Source organism: Cetorhinus maximus, chromosome 12 (genome assembly GCF_964194155.1).
Source record: "Cetorhinus maximus chromosome 12, sCetMax3.hap1.1, whole genome shotgun sequence".
NCBI classification, from domain to species: domain Eukaryota; kingdom Metazoa; phylum Chordata; class Chondrichthyes; order Lamniformes; family Cetorhinidae; genus Cetorhinus; species Cetorhinus maximus.
The window spans coordinates 98,278,459-98,296,442 of NC_135890.1; the positions used below are offsets into that span (position 1 = coordinate 98,278,459).

At 42.9% G+C, this 17,984-nt stretch overlaps 1 protein-coding gene across 3 annotated transcripts in view; it reads left to right on the top strand.

The window, feature by feature from the left end:
* sh2b3 (SH2B adaptor protein 3) overlaps positions 1-17,984 on the top strand; it is a 214,315-nt gene that overhangs the window by 124,717 nt on the left and 71,614 nt on the right. The gene's annotated exons all lie outside the window — the stretch shown is intronic.

Here is a 17,984-nt window from a genome sequence, read left to right on the forward strand (position 1 = left end):
ATTTAATTGCCCACCACCATTCACAACTGGATGTAGCAGGACTGCAGGACTTAGATCTGATCTGTTGGTTGTGGGATCGCTTAGCTCTATCACTTGCTGCTTATGCTGTTTGGCATGCAAGTAATCCTGTGTTATAGCTTTACCAGGTCACACCTAATTTTTAGGCAGGCCTGGTGCTACTCCTAGCATGCCCTCCTGCATTCTTCATTGAACCAGGGTTGATCCCCTGGCATAATGGTAACTGTAGAGTGGGTGATATGCCAGGCCATGAGGTTACATATTGTGTTCGAGTACAATTCTGCTGCTGCTGATGGCCTACAGTGCCTTATGTATGCCTAGTCTTGGGTTGCTAAATCTGTTTGAAATCTATCCCATTTAGCACAGTGGTAGTGCCACACAACGCAATGGAGGGTGTCCTCAATGTGAAGGTGGGACTTCATCTCCACAGTGATTATGCGGTGGTCACTCCCACGTGTACTGTCCTAGTATGTTGCATCTGTGGCAGGCGGGTAGGTGAGGATTAGGTCAAGAATATTTTTCCCTCTTGTTGGTTCCCTAACCACTTGCCGCAGACCCAGCCTAGCAGCTATGTCCTTTAGGACTTGGCCAGCTGTGGTGCCGCTGAGCCACTCTGGGTGATAGATATTGAAGTCCCCCACCCAGAGTACATTCTGCGCCCTTGCCACCTTCAGTGCTTCAACATGGAAGAGCACTAATTCATCAACTGAGGTGGGGTTGTACATGGTAATCAGCAGGAGGGTTCCTCACTCATGTTTGATCTGCTGAGAATTTATGGGGTCCAGAGTCAATGTTGAGGACTCCCAGGGCAACTCCCTCTCGACTGTATACCACTGTGCTGCCACCTCTGCTGATGTTGGGACAGGACATAACCAGGAATAGTGATGGTGCTGTCTGGGACTTTATTTGTATGGTATGATTCCATGAGGATGGCCATGTCAGGCTGTTGCTTGACTAGTGTGTGAGACAGCTCTCCCAATTTTGGCACTGGCCCCAGATGTTTGGTAAGGTGGGCTGAGTTTGCCGTTGTCATCTCCAGTGCCTAGGTCGATGCCGGGTGATCCATCTGGTTTCATTCCTTTTTTGTGGCTTTGTAGTGATTTGATAACTGAGTGGTTTGCTAGGTCATTTCAGAGTCAACCACATTGCAGTGGGTCTGGAGTCACATGTAGGCCGAGGCATTAGTGAACCAGATGGGTCTTTACAACAATTGATTTTTATTGAATTCAAATTCCACCATCTTCCCCAGAACATAACCCTGGTTTTCTGGATTACTAGTTCAGCAACAATACCACCAAGTCATCGCCTCCCTCTATTTGTTATTATTACCCTGCCAAAAGAAGTCAGTGATGCTGGTAAACCCATTGCCCTCAGCCCAAGAAATAACTCCTTCGCATGTATTTTTATTGTTGGAAAAATCAACTTAATCAAGATAAAAAGAGCAAAAGTCTTGATAAAAATGGCCAGGAAATAAAAATCTGAATCAGCCCATTGACCTGAGATAAAGTCTGAACTTCAGAGACTGGGATATAAATTTGACATGGATTGCAACATAACATTAGCAATAGGGAAACACAGCCAATTTTGCAACCCACCTGAATTCTATTCTGTTGACCTTAACGGGGGAAAGTAAATTGGGCAGAGTGTGAAACGGGCTCTTGAATTGCTATTGCCTGTTTTGCATCGTCAATTAAAAAATATACCCTAGCTGGTTTATTTCAATTTGGTACTGATGTTGAAGGCCATGTCTCCTCAAAGATTGCTACAAGTGGAATATATAGCAGCTTCCTCTTACCGACTCTCCAACGTAGACTTAATAAGAAACCTTTTGAGCTCCTATTGGTCAAATCAATTTAGCTTGTTTCAGTAGCAGGGTTTATGAAAGCACTGTTAAGCTTTACTAGTTTAATGTTGCCAATCTTAGTATCATAAAAAACGCTGGCACTGAGTTGGTGTGAAAAGATGGTGCATTTTTGAGCATGTCAAAGCCGTTATATCTCACAGTGAAAATGGTATCAATACAACAGTATTTTAGTTTGGTAGGTCACAGTGCACAATGTGACATATAAGTTTGCTGACAGCGCTGTGGTGTAATTGGACAGTTCCCCGGGCAGTAGGGAGCTTGAGAATAAGCAGTGATGTAACTGTTGAATTAACAAACATACTGAGATGAGCTTGTAGCTATGAACTCGACAACTGCAAAAATTTTGCTGTGTAACTTGAGTTACATTTGAATGAGTGGTGGCCTGAGATCAGATGGTGTTTTACTGGAGTGGAATCTCAATCTGGTCATGGGAAGTGCCAACAAAAATTTCAAGGAAAATTGAGCTGGGCCCAAAATCACCATCATTTCAAACTTTCTACTCTATTACATTTTGATGCTGCGGATATCATAGTCTGTTTTGCATATACAAACAGTGTTACCGCACGATGTATATTTGACTCTTTAGAATGAGATTTAACTGCTTTTACTGTCAGGGAGTAAAACATTGTCAATGTATTTTTCAATGTATTTCTTTGGTTAATATATTTTAGTACAAAACCCAAGAAACTCAAGTTAAATTGATTCTATTTTCTCATTAGGCTCCAGTGTTTGGTTCATATTCAGTTCAACCAAGATTCAGAAACGTCATATGCGCCAAAATATTTGTATGGTCGAAAGGGGAAGAACATTAACATGCATTCTGGCTTATCAACATCCAACAGGAATTCTTTTTGCTTTTGTTTCTGTGCTCTGTCCTGTGCATTTGTAACTAAAGAGCCAGAAGCCAGCTTAGGAATAGATTGAGTCAGACTCAACAGGAAATTAGTCTCTTGGAACGAATGGACAAATGTTGTAAAATTGCACTTTTCAGAATATCTCAGAATTCTACACAATGCCACTAGTCCTGTTATAGGAAAATTTGGCCGCATTTTCCAAGGTCAGCTAGGTGGTGAAGTTAAAGGAAATAGCCTCTCTGAAACTGCATATGTTCTCCACTAGTCACAGTCTCCCTCCTTTCCTTTTTCTCTTTTGGCTTTTCTCATGTTACATGGGGGTCACGCACAATGCTGGTTCATCACTTCTTCATGTCAACCATCATTTTTGGATTTAGGCAGGTGGTATTACAGCTGGATGCCCTTGTTGGCTGCTAACCCTCCCCATTTAACTAGGCTGGGGACTGGCAGTGATGCACACTGACTTGTCTGCACAAGAGGCTGGGTTCTTTCATGGCAAACAAGCCCTGAGTGGGACTTGAACCTGGGGCCTTCTGACTCAGAAGCAGGAGAGTTACCCACAGAACCACTCCAGCCCTCTTAGCAGTGGCGCCCCTATCGTGAGATGTTAATTAATGGTGGCTATAGAGAAACCCATCTTGCTGGAAATTCATCACCAAATGGTCAGAGAAGATAGATGCCCATTGGAGGCTATGGAACTGGAGTGCAGACAGTTACGTGAAATGAATGACAGTAGGAGAAATGGACATGTATTTAAATAGAACTAATTACCAGGATTATGGGAAGAAAGCTGGGGTGTGGGGCTAAATTTAAACAGCTCTTTCAAAGAGTCTGCTCAGGTGTGATGGGCCAAATGGCCCCCTTCTGTGCTGTGCTATAAGATTCTACAAAGCAACAATACTGTACAAGTTCAGGACATGTTTTCTGGACCAAATACTTCTGCGCTATTTATATTGTTTCCCCCTTTTATAATCACCACAAAAACAAAACGACAAACATTGAAATCTGTGCAAGTTATTGGAAACCTAATTGGAAAGCTATGAGGGTTGAAATGAAAGAACAACAGAGACCAAAAGGCTATCCATAGAATATATGATTTGACACAAAGTACTATTTCATTTATAGTGTATTGGAAGGCAATATCTGATTAAAATGAATGTGGAAATAATTACTAATACTTTTCCACACTTTTATTTATTTTAGTAACATTAATAGCTTTTATTTTTAATCATATGTGGCATGGTGTTTGCTGAGATCAGCAAAATGGAGTTCTGTTGAAATCTATTTCCTCTATTATGAGCTGCTTTTCAGTCATTTGTGATTTTTCATCTTTGACTATGTTTTGTTCAACGATCAAGCTGACTATTGTTGCAGTGGCCACCCTGGATGTGCTATTAATGCAATGAGTGGCTGAGGCCAATACAGTCTCTCAGTATGACAATATTGTCTTTCAGCAGCATATTCTGGGTTGAAATGTGTCCCCTTTCAGTTCCCTGAAGGCTCATTTGGCAAAGCTGGTAAATAACTGGACTATACACGTCAGAAAGATAATGGCCAGCATTTCATGCTCACCCTGTGGCGAGTTTGGAGGCAGGCAGGACATTTAATCGGGCAGGCGGGATGATGGTGGATGGGGACCCTGCCAATTTCCCATCTCCATCCTGATTAAGTCTGTGCTGGGAAGGCCCTTGGACAGCCTTCCTGCACTACTGTCAATTGAGGCCCTTAAGTGAGCAATTCATGCCGAAATATGGGCCTCATTTCGCCACCGCTGATATTTAACATAGCCTGTCACCATACAAGGAGCACGATAAGCAAACCCCCTGTCCTTGTTGCCAATTCCCCTACACCCACCTCCTCCACCTATGAAACCCCTCCTGTCATCAATCACCTGAGTCCAGGGATCAATTGAAGATCTGGGCCTTGGATGGGTGTCTCTCCTGCAGCAGCCATCACCTCCCCAGTGGCGCAGCTCTTGGCAGGCGGCGACCCCTGCCCCCAGAGTCCTTTATCAGGGAAAGGCTTGCCAGTGACCTCACAACTGCCTGATTGGCACGCAACACTGGGTGGGCCTTCCCATGAGGACACAACATGGGTCTCTCGCCAGCTCCTCAGCTGGCACTGAGACCCCCCCATGGCCTCCATAAAATTCCCCACACCGTGTTTCATTTCTGACCTGTGTAGAGTTAGTTGACATTAGCATCCCTAGGCTAAGGATGAAACAATCAACAGGGCCTTGGCTCTTAATTGCTAACTAGTGAGCCCCTCCTGTCAGTTGTGGACATCGGGGGGCAGAATTTTGCCCTTGTCGGGTGGGCTCGGCGGGGGCGGTCGGGAAGCTGACCACCGCCCACCATCAAGGCCGGAAGGCGATTTCACGCTGGCGGGCGAATTAAGGCCCGCCCAGTGTGAAACGCAAGCAGCAACGCTCAGCGTTGCATGCGGGGGTGGTGGGGGAGAGTGCGAGCAGGTCAAGTGCAACCTTCGCGTATGCATGTGAGTGCGCGCTTGATAATCTCCCTGAGGCACAGAGCTGCCTCAGGGAGGTGAATAGTTTTCCAAAAAAAAAGATATGAAAAATGTAATAAAACATGTCCCCGCTCATGTGACTCTGTTACATGAGCAGGGGCATGTTATTAATTAAATTTTAAAATTTAAATTTTATTTTTATTTGCTTTAGTGCTTTATTTCCCACCCGTGGATGAAGTTTCCTAAAAAGTGCAAAGGCCGCCAACTGTAAGGTTGGATGGGCAGCGAAAAATGTCAGTCAATTGATGCTTTAATGGCCTTAACAGGCCGTTTAATTGTTGGTGGCCGTGCTGCCGATTCCCGCTCGCGCCCACTGACTGAAATGTCGCTCAACTGCGTGTTGACGTCGGGATGCTCGCCCGATGTCAACGCGCCTCATTTTACTCTCAAGTGGGCCAGGCACGCGCCTGCCCGCCAAGCTAAAAATTTTGCCCCAGGCATGGACAGGATTGAGTCTGCATTAGTTGAATAGCTGATCAGCATTTTCTGGTAAGGCTGACGCATGACAAATAGCTTGGGGATGCCCTACTTTGAGAAGTTAAGCATGTTTGTGTTGTAAAGCCACAAGCTACCCATCAATGAACATTTAAAATGGTTAAAAGCCAAGACCTTGCAGCAATTACTTTATTAAACATCTGACGGTTGGCTCACGTTATACTTGCAACCATTTGTTTTCATTCATTATAGGCCGCTAAGCTTTTGATACTGAATAATTGGAACTTAGATGTGTTGTGCACTTAAGGTGGTGTATTTGTGAAAAACTACTCTTTTGGCCTTCATTTATGCAGTTCATGTTAAAGAGAATGACATGACAAATGAGGGAGCATGATGTTTGGGTTAGTTTTACTGTGTTGTGGGGCCACTTAGCAAAATGGAACAGTTCACACATGTATTTTCATAAGGGTTATAGTTTTCCTTTTGAACTATTCAGTACTCAATCCTTCCTGTTGAAACTCAGAGATCTCAAGTGTGTCTGTGTATAAAAGTGCTGATGTGCATTAATGTTTGCAGTGATTCTAATACGTTCATTTTCTAAAGCTTGTACAATTTGCGCAATATTTATCGGTAAGGTCATTGCTTTGTGGTTTTCTTGGAGAAATACTGGTACGGATGTTATCTAAGTGAGTCATCCACACCTCGATCCCTATTTCCTGTAGTGACTGGAGAATAAATTTATACTGTTAGCAAGGTTGCTTATGATTGATTATTACCACCTTTACTATTATTACTTCAGTTCTTCACTTCAACCATTGTTAAATTTAAGCTGTATTTTTAAAATTACTTTCCCTCAAAGTAAATTTGATGCAACATGAATTAATTCAGAATTAAGCTCCAAGCACATTGCTAAAACATATGGAATGAATGGATGTGCCAACTTAGGAAAGCACCAGAAATTGGCCAGCAGTTTCAAAAAGGCTAACACAGCCCCTCAGGAGGACAAAATGCTGTAAAATACTATTATTTTTAAAATGTGTGTTTTCTTATCAAAATTGAGCCATGTGGCATTTAACAAATATAAAATTACTTTTTCAGAGCCAACAATGTTACAAATATTGAAAGGCAACAGATTTATTTTTCAGACGTGTTTCAGGGCGCTCCCCTGCCTGGAATGTTTTGAGACTTTTAACACTTATTTTATGCACTTTTCAGTATCCTGGGATCCATAATGAACATATGCATTGCATTTTTACGCAATTGCATAGCAAATCATATTGTATTTATCATTTGGGAATTAATTATTTGTGTTTACATTTTAAAACACTTTCTAGTAGCAGGAGATAATCTGTTTGTGACAGATTTAATTAAAACATTTTCTGAAACAAATGGCCACCAGCAGATTTGATCTAATTGGCTAGATTTATGCATCAGAACTTCAAGCAGCAAGCTTGGAATGGTGTGCAGTCCTTTGAAATGCTGTTTCCCACCACCCTGTTCCCCCCCCCTCACCCTGTTCCAGCTGGGTCAAATGCTGGCACATTTCTGGTAGTTGCGGGGGAGAGGGTGCATCCTAAGGTATGCTTTCCTGGAAACATTAGAAACTTTAATCAGAATTTTAAAATGTGAACAATGTTGTATTTCTGTAATGACTTGACGGAGACGACAGATTTCAACAAGAAACAGATAAACTATTGCAAAGAGCTTTTCAGGTGCTATATGCTCGATGAGGACTCTCATCAGGGAGCCCCATCCCGCCCCCCCCAGATTGCCCGCGCTTAAAATTCATTGGTTGGAGCCTCCCAGAACATCACGTGACCCCTGATAAACAGCAGATATACCTTCAGTTACTACAATTTCACTACTGATAGAATTTTAGTTCCTCAAAAAAGGAAAATGCCTGCTATCTGGGCAACCAGATCTTGACGACTTGTCATTGCTCAGAAAAAAAAACTGCTTAATTTTCAGCTTCTGCACTGTAGTCAAAATTTCACTCTGACCTTGCTAAAATCTGTACTAAAAATGAATTTGATAACTGTTCCTGACAAGGAACTAAATTGAGCCACAGAACAGTTTAAACACACTGTCACATGAACATGGAATAAGTTATGGCTTGTGCAAAGTCATAAGTCGAGGTCTTTTCACACCCAGCTTAATATGTAGATAAATAAATTTGGAAATGCATACAATAGATTTTATTATATGTTGTTATGGTACATTTATTACATGTTGTGACAACATTGTGACTGAAACCATATATTTTCCCCTCCCAATGCACAGCCATTAATCTGCTATATTCAGACGTGTTGGTGTACAGTGGCTGGATGGGACAGTAACACTATTTTATTGGAAACTTGGAGTTAATGTTCATTGGAAAATATTGAGAAAGAGGAATGTCTTAAGGGAATATTCTTGCTTTAACAATTGGTGGCCATTGATGTTCATTCTTAATTTAAGAACTAGCTTGGATTTCATTAAATTCACTGAACTTTGTTTTTCACAAAAATGTTAAAGGAATAAAGGACTTGCATTTAAATTAGGTTTTTCAGGTCACAAGTTCTGCACGTATAATGTATAACTGTTATTAATTGAATTGGCCCTTTTGCACACAGCAAGATCCCACAAACTGCAATGAGTTGAATGACCATCTTATTCATTTTCAGCAGTGCTGGTTAAGGGAAGAATGCTGATGAGGAAACTGAGAGATTTGTTCTTGTGATAGTGTGATGGGTTCTTGGTTTAAGGTCTTTTCTGCAAAGCAACACCTCTGATGCTGCACACTCTCTCACTACTGCACTGAAGCATTAGCTTAAATTACATTCTCAATTTCTGGACTGGGGGCTCCAACCCACAACTTTTTGACTCAAACAGCACGCTCTCAGCTGACTCAAGTTGACACATATGAACAGGATAATTGAACATGATCTCCAAAACACTTGTGAAAATCCTATAATCTTGGAGTTAAAAACAGAAACCGTCACCATCTACCAGTGAGCTTAACTGTAAACAGAAAGATTTGTAGCATGCGGCTGCCAAAACACTAGTATAAATCCTGAAGTCTCATAATAAGAATGGAATTTGACTTATTCAATCACCATAATGCAATCGGTCTGAGCCCTAAAGTATTTTCTAACCAGTGTGTAACAATGCCTCACGATGAAACTTGCTACCAGAAATATGTCGAAATCCTATAATGGTTTATCCATTCAAGGGATGTGGACTTCACTGGCTGGGCCAGCATTTATTGCCCATCCCTAACCACCCTTGAGAAGGCGGTGGTGAGCTGCCTTCTTGAACCGCTGCAGTCCATGGTAAACATAACATTAGCTTTTTTTCACCATGTTCTTTCAGAGTTGGAATTCGGTTAAAAAATGCAATTATCCAATATGTTTGAATTTAAATAAATAGCACAGATGGAGTTCTTGCTAAAGCATTTAAACTCAATGAGGAGTAGATAATATAATTATAGTATTCAATTAATGATTATCAGGAGTCTGAATGTCAGTGTACGAAGAGAACCCTATTTTACTTAAATGGGATGGAACTTCAGTTCAAATTCTCAGTCCAGATCTCCATGGTAAAAGATCCATACCACAATAAAAAAAATTAGAATAATCAGTGATGATTTGGAGTATGACAGTGTCACTGATAAGTGAGACAAGGGAGACCTTTTCCAAGATCAGTGTTGAGACACAATATTTAGACAGAAGGAAGCTTGTTGTACATAATCTTTGCCATACCTACCCTGGGATTTCTATGTGGACTCACTGAGCTAAAGGGGGAAAGCACTTTAATTTTTCAGCACCGTCACCACCATATTTCATATTGAAAGAATTAGCCTAATTTTTTTTTTAAGCAGGAAACTTAGCTAAGATTCTTATGTTAACTCCAGGGACAGTTCTGATAGTGGTTTGTTATTGGTGGCCATGCCTTCAGCTGCCTAGGCCTTAAACTCTGGAACGCCCTCCCTAAATCTTTTCGCTTCTGCCCTCTTTATGAAACTCCTTAAACCCTACCTCTTTGACCAAGCTTTTGGTCATCTGCCCTAATATCACCTTACGGTGTCAAATTCTGTTAGCTGTCACTCCTGTGAGGCACCTTGGGACGTTATTTTGAATTTTGAAGGTGCTTTTTAAATGCAAGTCGTTGTTAATGACTAGCAATTCTGGCCAGGCACGCCACAATCAAGGTTCCTTCAAATTGTACTGTTTTATAATTCCATGGTGTTGATGCCCTGCTAGCATTATAATGACTTGACATAAAGAGTTCAGAGGCAAAAGAACAGCCTCTTACAGAATTGTGCAAAACCTACTCACTTTCTTAGGTATTGGTCTGTTACAGATAACAGTATGCGTAGTAACCTGCGGTGGGGATGTTTCATAATTTTGCATTATACATTGTGCTTTGTCAGGACAAAGGGCATTCCTCAGTAACAGGATTAAATCAAGGAGGGAGGTAAGTATGGAACTATTAAATAAGCAGTGGAGTGCACTGGCTTTGTTATGCGTTAGTTGACACCAGGCTCCCTCTGGTTGTGGGTACTCTGGAAGGGGATCCTGCAGAGATTTAATGCAGGCGACGGGGGTTCACCTGCTGGCTGGAGAGCCGGTGAGGGCCCCACATTGCCAACCTTTGGGAAAGGCCCGCCAAATTCACCTCGGGGGAGGGCATTAAATTCTACCCAGAGAGAGAGAGAGAGGGAGACAGTATCTCCAGAACTTTTCCTGATATAACTGATAATATCCCTTAAATTACTAATCGTCCAACAAGTATGGAGCTTCACACTTGTTGGGAAGGATAATTTAACAGTTAAGAAGGGTAGAATATAACATAGGAATAAATAACAGAGCAGTACGGGTGGAAATTATTGACAGTAAAGGCAACAAGGTAGCATTTCCAGTAATGATGGACTTCAGCCAGCCCATTTTAAGTTGAAGTCTCTCTCTGTGCTCAAAGTAACAAAGCTTTCAATTATGTGCAACCTTATACATCACTCTGGTTTCAATTGTTTTATATTTAACCCCATACATCACAAATATATTCAAGCCTGTATCACTTTGCATAATCCCATTTGGCTCTCATTGTGGTTTGAGTACTGATATTTTCCCAGTATTTTTTTCCCCCTGGCTTTCCTTCCTCTGTAGTTTCCTGCCAAGAGCAGTCTCCAAGATTGCAGTGCCATTCTTTGAGGGTACAAAAAACTAGGTACTGTGTAGTGAGGCAATTTTAGTTCCAATGTTATTTAACCTAGTGACAGAACAGCAAAGCTCATCAATAGGGGTGTAGAACAATTCAAATGCAATGTCAACCTTGGCTCCTTGTAGCACTTTGGACTCCAAGTCAGCAGATCATGGATTCAATCTTCACTCGAGAGACTTTTGCATTATCGCCTAGGCTGATAGTTAATGATCTATTGGGGGAATACTTTATTGAGGGAATGCTGCACTGCTGGAGATATTTTATTTCAGGTGAAACATTAAACCAAGGCCTCATCTACCTTCTCAGATAGATGTAAAGATCCCATGATACTGTTTGAAGAAGGGCAGGAAGTTCTCTCGGTATCCCGGTTAATATTTATCCCTCCACGAGCACTCCAAAAAACAGATTATCTGGTCAATTATAGCATTTCTCTTTGTGAGATCTTCCTGTCTGCAAATTAGCTCCGATGTTCGCCTTTATTAAAAACTGACTACACCACGAAAGTACTTCTTTGACTGAAGAACCTTTGGCGCAGGCATCCTGGTTTTATTTCCAAGATTAAATTTGCCGCATGGTTTTACATAGTGATAATTCACTGTCAGCCTTGGCTCCGTGGTAACATTGATTTCTCTGAGGATCCTCGCCTCATTCCAGGCCTTAAGCATATAATCCAGACTAATTCTTTAGTACACTTCTGAGGGAGCGGTACACTATTGGGAAGTGCCAAATTTCAGATTGACATTCAACCATAGCTCATTCAACCACTGGCCCTCCCTACCATATGCAAAAGCTCCCATGGCACTATTCAAAGAGAGGAAAGTTTCCCCAGTGTCCTGGTCAACACTTATAGCTCAATCAATGCTGCCAAAGATAGTGTTACAATCTAGTTAGGGACCGTTAACAGTTATAGAGAAATTCGAACACCTTATTTTAACCAATAGAACTACGCCACAAGATTTCACTTTTTTAGACAAACTTTATTGTATATAAAAGAATTAAACAAAACAAGCACCGTTAACTTAACAATATGATTTATAACCATGTATATTATGCACTCAGGTTCATTTCTTACTTCCCCTGATAACTCTCTTATAAGACACATTAATCTAAAAGTCATTTAATTCTGTAGGGACCACCCATAATTATGCCACAGTCCTCTGGAGAATTCTGCTCAGCTTTAGCTGTTCTCAGCGTTAAAATTTTCATTTACTATCTCTTGACTGTGGATGCCTCCATTCCGGTTACTTTTTTAATAAATCCAAGCTAATCTGCTCATTACTATCTTTGGCACAAGACTTAGCGAGGACCACTGTAGATTTTTCCACAAGTTTCAAACTCGGCAATCTTCAAGCTTCTGTTCCCTCACAAAATTCAAACTGAGATTAAGCCCCACCCGCATTCCATGCAGTGAATGATGAAGTTAGGTTTTTACTCTGCTTACAATGCAGGTCTATCCAACTGTCATTTACTTTGGCTATCTTCTCTCAGTGAGCTGCAAACCACACGAGGTCCAAACTGCAGCAAACCTCTCAACAAACACCCAGATAAATTGAAACCAGACAATCCCCTCCACAATGCACTGCCCCCTTTCCAGGCTCCATCCATCTCTATGATAACGTAGCTGCTCTGGGCTGTCCTCAAAGTGGTCTTTAATTATCTCTCATTTACAATTTCTTCTTTGATCTGGTGAAGTAAGTGGGTTTTACAGCCATTCAGGGTTCACTGAATGCTTTTCAACCAAGTTAGCTTTAACTCCCAAAACAAAAACATCTCTTTGGAATGTCCTTCTTGCGAGGATTGCAGACATCATGTCTCCAGTTCTTTAGCTAAGTGAAGCCCACCTACTGTTTGATCGCTCAATCTCTTCTATTCTGACTTTATTTCACAAACATGGGTCACGTTTTGAACTGCCATTTCTTAAGGTTTTCAGGCAATCTCTAAAGTCCAGCATTTTAATTATTTACCTTTAATACTCCCAGAGCTAAAAACTGCCTCTAAAATATTAAAATGAACCGCAAACTAGATATTCACAACAATAGTTTAAATGATTATTCATCTCATGTTGTTTGTAGGACTTTGCTATGTAAATTGATTGCTATATCAGCCTACAAAATGACAGTGCCTCCATTTACAGTATTTTTAAAAATTCATTCATTCATGGTGCGTGTGTGTAACCGACAAGGCCAGAATTTATTACCGATCATATTTGCCATGGAGAAGGTGGTGGTGAACCATTGTGGTGTGGGGAAGGGAGTTCCAGAAATTTGGCCCAGTGATGATGACTTGGAGGGGAACTTACAGGTTGTGGTGTTCCCATGCATCTGCTCCTCTTTTTCTTCTAATATTTCAACCCTGGTTCAATGAAGAGTGCAGGAGGGCATGCCAGGAGCAGCACCAGGCATACCTAAAAAATAGGTGTCAACCTGGTGAAGCTACAACATAGGAACACTTGTGTGCCAAACAGCATAAGCAGCAAGCAATAGACAGAGCTAAATGATTCCACAATCAACAGATCAGGTCTAAGCTCTGCAGTCCTGCCACATCCAGTCGTGAATGGTGTAGACAATTGAACAACTCACTGGAGGAGGAGGCTCCATAAATATCCCCATTCCCAATGATGGGGGAGCCCAGCACATCAGTGCAAAAGATAAGGCTGAAGCATTATGCTACAATCTTTAGCCAGAAGTGCCAAGTGGATGAGCCACCTCAGCTGCCCCTGGAGGTCTCCATAATCATAGATGCCAGTCTTCAGCCGATTCGATTCACTCCACGTGATATCAAGAAAGGGCGGAGGGCATTGGATATTGCAAAAGCTATGGGCCCTGACAATATTTCAACAATAGTACTGAAGACTTGTACTCCAGAACTTGCTGTGCTTCTAGCCAAGTTGTTCCAGTACAGCTACAACACTCACATCTGCCTGGCAATGTGGAAAATTGCCAAGATATGTCCTGTACACAAAAAGCAGGACAAATCCAACCCGGCCAATTACTGCCCAATTAGTCTACTGCCAATCATCAGTAAAGTGATGGAAGGGGTCATCAACAGTGCTATCAAGCGGCACTTGCTTAACAATTGCCTGCTCCCTGATGCTTGGTTTGGGTTCCGCCAGGGCCACACAGCTCCTGACCTCATTACAGCCTTTGTTCAAACATAGACAAAAAAGCTGAACTTCAAAAGCGAGGTGAGAGTGACTGCCCTTGACATCAAGGCAACATTTGACCGTGTGTGGCATCAAGGAGCCCTAGCAAAACTGAAGTTAATGAGAATTAGGGGAAAACTCTCTGCTTTGGAGCCTTACGTAGCACAAATGAAGATGGTTGTTGTTGTTGGAGGTCAATCATCTCACTTCGAGGACATCATTGCAGGAGTTCCTCAAGGTAGTGTCCTAGGCCCAACCATCTTCAGTTGTTTCATCATTGACCTTCCTTCCATCATAAGCTCAGAAGTGGGGATGTTCACTGATGATTGCACAATGTTCAGCACTATTCGCAACTGTTCAGATACTAAAGCAGCCCATGTCCAAATGCAGCAAGACCTGGACAATATCCAGGCTTGGGCAGACAAGTGGCAAGTAACATTTGCACCACACAAGTGTCAGGCAATGACCATTTCCAGTAAGAGAGAATCTAACCATCGCCTCTCGACATTCAATGGAATCGCCATCACTGAATCCCCCACTATCAACATCCTGGGGGTTACCATTGACCAGAAGCTGAACTGGACTAGCCATATAAATACTGTGGCTACAAGAGCAGGTCAGAGGCTAGAAATCCTGCAGTGGGTGACTCACCTTCTGACTCCCCAAAGCCTGTCCACCATCTACAAGGCACAAGTCAGGAGTGTGATGGAATACTTTCCACTTGCCTGGATGAGTGCTGCTCCAACAACACTCAACAGACTTGAGACCATCCAGGACAAAGTAGCCCACTTGATTGGCACCACGTCCACAAACATTCACTCCCACCACCACTGATGCACAGTGGCAGCAGTGTGTACCATCTACAAGATGCACTGTAGAAACATACCAAGGCTCCTTAGACAGCACCTTCCAAATCTATGACTGCTACCATCTAGAAGGACAAAGGCAGCAGATAGATGGGAACACCACCCCCTGGAAGTTCCCCTCCAAGCCACTCACCATCCTGACTTGGAAATATATCGTCGTTTCTTCACTGTCGCTGGGTCAAAATCCTGGAACTCCCTCCCTAACAGCACTGTGAGTGTGTGGGTGTGCCTACACCCCATAGCCCACAGCAGTTCAAGAAGGCAGCTGACCACCACCTCCTATAGGGCAATTAGGGATGGGCAATAAATGCTGGTCAAGCCAGCAATGCCCACATCCCATGAATGAATAATAAAAGAGGTTGCAGGCTTGGAAAGTGCTGTCAAAGGAGCATTGGTGAGTTGCTTCACTGCATCTTGGAGATAGTGCATGTTGCTACAACTGTGCGCTGGTGGTGGAGGGAGTGAATATTTAAGTTGGTAGATAGGGTACTGATTCAGCTCTGCTTTGGTCTGGATGGTGTGGAGCTTCTTGAGTGTTGTTGGAGTTGCTGGCCTTGTCCTTCTAGGTGATCAAGGTTTAGAAGGTGCTGCCGAAGAAGTCTTGGCAAATTGCTCCAGTGCATCTTGTAATGGTACACACTGCAGCCGCAGTGTGCCGATGGCGGAGGGAGTAAACGTTTCAGGTGGATAGATGCCAATCTAGTAAGCTGCTTTGTCTTTTATTGGCTGTAAAGTGCTTTGGGATATCCTGAGGATTTGAAAAGCCTTGTATAAATCAAAGTCTGTTCCTTTTTTATTTTATCTGTCCCTTCTTAAGCAATTGTTTGATTTTGTAAATGACTTGTACCTAATCTCTTGTTAACAAATATGCCGACAACAATATGTCAATTTCTGAAATGGTTCCTTAAAGAAAAATACTTCCTTGACTTTAGATCATGAATCTCGTCACATGGAATATTTCCTAGATATTTAGACTGGCTTATACCTTCTCCAGCACTTGGATTTTGATGATGTGATGGAGTATGTATGTGTTAGTACACTTGTGGGTGGCAGGGGAGTTAATATAGTGAATGAAGGTGGCCCAGATACAAACCATTAGCTGTCAGATTGTTGGAATCTTTCCTTTTGCACTGCTCCTCAAGATAATCTGCAAATGGACCGCACAGGTTTTTTTTATAACAAGTTACTTAGAATAGCTTCATAATTTTGTTTACAGACACATGCAATGCACTTGCAAGCCTATGCATACTGTAAATCCTAATATGGCGAATTGTGTTCAAATTAGAAGTGCTTGGTATTAAATGTCGTCATCTCCTGATATACTGAGATCTCTCTTGGATGTTTGAAAAGATATATTATAGTGAGATCCAACAGAAACTTGAAGAAATGAATTATAATGGGCCTGAACTTCTTTGGAGTGGCAATCAGTGCCGACTGCAACTTGGCTCCCAGTTTCTTACCAGAAATCATGTCTTGCCTGACTATTGACTCAGGCCAGGCAGTGCAGCACGTCCCTGGGCCTAGGGTCAAGTGCAGTTCTGTTGTAGGGAGGGAAGCCACGCTCCTTATTTTATTGCACTAGCTGCAGTAAAGCAGGTAGGTTCAAGGCCCACTGAGGTTTAAAAGATTCTTGACTGGCCAGGGAAAAGGTAAGTGTATAAGGTTGGGTAGAATTTGTGGTCTGGGAGATGTCGAGGAGTGGGGGGTTTGGGGGGGTAGTGTCAGGCCACCTTGGGGGGGGTGGGGGTGGGTGGGGGGTGCGGAAAGGGGGATGGGGGTATTGGGCCTTGGGAAGGAGTTGTTGGGGGTCGGGCCTCAGGGGTGGGTGCAGGGGATCGCGCCTCGGGAGGGAATTGTGTCAGGCCTCGGGTGAGGGGGGATGTCGGGCCCAGAGTGGGGGGACGGGGGAGGGTGATGGAGGGGTGTTGGGCCTCAGTGGGTGGGATGTCAGGCCTGGGGGGCTGGGGTTTAGGCCGTGGGGGTGTGGTCAGGTCAGGCCTCGGAGGGGGGGTGCAGTCGGGTTGAGTTGGGTTGGGCCTATGGGGCAGGCGGAGCATCGGATCGGGCCCCACAGGCTTAATTCTTATAACTTTTTCTGGGTATCTATTGGCATAACTAAGTCAAAACCATCGGAAGTTTGTGATTTAAATCGCAATTTCGGATGATTCCTTGTGAAGGGCAGTTGCCCGGGGGAAGTTTGCATTTCTGGACAAATGCTGTGCAAACTTTCCCTGGGATCTTCTGAAGGGGATTCCCCAGCGCGTCTTTGGAATACCCCGCGCACACCCCCCTCCCCCCCACATTCCCCAATAAGATGCCCTGGAGCTCGGAAGTTACGGCCTAATGAGACTTTTGTATCACCAATCCTTGAGAGCAGTTTGTACTGTGTGCCCCCTTCTGCCCAAGCGCGAAGTTCCACCAACTTAGGTTGGTTAAGAAATCCAGATCTTGTGATGTCATTTTCTGAAGTTCCTATTCTGTAATATTGTTCACTGCATGATCAAAAATCTATAGATGTGGCAGAGATTGCTAGTTGCAGGGCACCAAATATAAATTACGTAGAACTGCAGCATATGCAGTAGATGGATTTTGTAAATTGGGAAAAATAGATGAAAGATTCATGAGGCAAACAGGCTGAAAAGTAAGATGGAAAGGAAGAACCTATTTAGAGCATACCTGTAACCCCGCTGACCGTTTGGATTATTCATGCACTATTGAAGAACCCAAATTGTTTCCATGGTGATGATGTGTTTAACGATGCATTTGGCTTACTGCTGCCTGTAGCAATCTTCTTTAAGAGCACCACTATCAGGCTCATGAAAAAACGCTGATGGCTTCAGAAGGGTTTTTTTTCCTGCATTTCCACTGGCTGAAGTACTGTGGCAGCAATATAACATTAGCTCTGGGAGCAAGGGCTCACACTTTCTTTTCTAGCGGTGGGCAGACAGAACACTTAGGCCTGCCACCCTGTCATCCAGAAATATGCATCAGAGAATCACTGCAAAGTACTAAGTGTGCTTCCAGTATGTGCCAATTTCTTTGCTGCTTCTGATATCTGGCATCAGTTTGCGCTATAA